A 2,199-nucleotide genomic window follows, 5' to 3' on the forward strand; every position below is an offset into this window, starting at 1 on the left:
CGCAGAAGCGGTATTACACCAGCGATCTATGTTCGCAGAAGCGAAGCTTCCGTCCCAGCCTCAACATCGCTGAAGCGAAATTTCCTTCGCACAAGCGAGCTCGCACCTGCGGCCAAAATTGCGACACACCAGAACCAGACCTGCAAGTCTTACAAAAATGGTCTGAAACTCGTCCGAAACTCACCCGAACCCCTCGAGACCTCGCCCAATTATACCAACCAGTCCTGTATCATAACACGGACTTACTCAGGGTCTCACATCACATAAAACAACATCGAAGTTACAATTCACACCACGATTCGAACTTTTGAGTTTCAAACATTTTAATTTACAAAATTCGTGCCAAAACATGTTAAATGAATCCAGAAGGACTTTAAATTTGGCACACAAATCATAAATGACATAACAGAGCTATTCTAATTTTCAGAATTAGATTCCGACCCCGATATCAGAAAGTCAAATCCATGGTCAAACTTGAAAATCTTTAACCTTTAAATTCCTAGTTTCCCTTAACAGGCCATATGTCACAACCCAAAATCCCACCACAGGCGTCGTGATGGAACCTAGTCTCTAAGACCATGTAAGCCGATTTCCATTACATTTTGAAGTTATTTTTTTTACAATTAAATAAGTAATCAAGACTAACTGCGGATAAAGTATGAATACAACCTCCCAAGACTGGTAGTACTGAGTCACGAACTCTAACTAAATACATGGGATGATCACGAGAAATGAATATACAATACTGTTTGATTAAAATAAACAGTACAATGAAATGAAAAGACTCCAAGGGACTGCGACAACCAAGCAACTCTACCTTGAATCCTTACGATCTCACTTTAACACTGCTGAAGTTTGATATCTCCAATACTTTGCTCAGCACAAAAATGTGCAGAAGTGTAGTATGAGTACACCATAGTCAGTACCCAGTAAGTATGAAGGCTAACCTCAATTGAGTAGAGAGGAGGTACGGTCAATACACTCACTAGTCTAATAACTTGTGCAATACGATATACACAATAATAGGAAACAAATAACAATAAAGGCAACATAAAACAGCTAGTGATATGCATAGTAAGACAATAAAATCACCATTAATATCGCTCAACAATTGATAAATACAAAAACACCCAGTTAAATCAAGTTCTTCAATTAAATATCTTTCGCATATAATTCTTACGAATAAAACTCTTTTTTCAAATATAATTTCCTCAAATAAACATATTTCGCATATAAAATTCTTTTACTAAATCTCTTCAAATATAATTCCTTTTGAATAAAAATCCTTCCAAATAAATATTTTGAATATAATTCTTTTAATTAAAAAGTCACAATGTGATACCTCATTTCATAATTATAAAAATACGGGTCTCAGCCCATTTTCTTATTTTTCATAAACATAGGTCTCAACCCATTTTTCATAATTTCACGGTACTTCGTGCCCATAAATAAATCATCATATGTCCCCGAAACCTCGTTCCTACTTTTCATATCATAGCTTCACGGACATATGACTAAATAATACGCGCGACACCTCGTGATTTATCTAGTATTCTAGATAATAATACGGTGACTTAAAACTTTATTCCAAAAAATCAACAAAAGTCAACGCACGGCCCTCCTCTCGGAATCCGACATAATTTTCATGAAATCTGAATACACATTCTGATACGAGTTCAACCATACAAATTTTATCGAATTCCAATAACAACTCGACCTCCAAATCTTAAATTTTCGTTTTTGGAAGATTTTACAAAAATCTTGATTTTCCTCCATTTAAATCTGAATTAAATGATGGATTCAAAGACATAATCATGGAAATTAATCAAAACTGGATAAGAATCACTTACCCCAAACACCCGCATCTCTCCAAAACTCGCCTTTTACCGAGCTCCCAATTTGATTTTGAGTTATGAACTCAAATCCCCGTTTTTGAGACTTTTAATTCTGCCCAGATGACTATGCATCGCAATCGCGGAGATTGGATCGCGATCGCGTAGAAGAGAATTGAGGTTGCCAAGAATGACCTTTCGCGATCACGAGTGAAGGGACGCGAACGCGATGCACAATAGGCTGGAGCTTACGCGAACGCGGGGCAATTAATGCGAACGCGAAGAAGAAATAGCCAACAATCCACAGCTCCTAGTTTCTTCTACGCGAACACGAAGAGAGAGCTGCGAACGCGAAGAATGGAAAGGC

This window comes from Nicotiana tomentosiformis, chromosome 6 (assembly GCF_000390325.3).
Source record: "Nicotiana tomentosiformis chromosome 6, ASM39032v3, whole genome shotgun sequence".
NCBI classification, from domain to species: domain Eukaryota; kingdom Viridiplantae; phylum Streptophyta; class Magnoliopsida; order Solanales; family Solanaceae; genus Nicotiana; species Nicotiana tomentosiformis.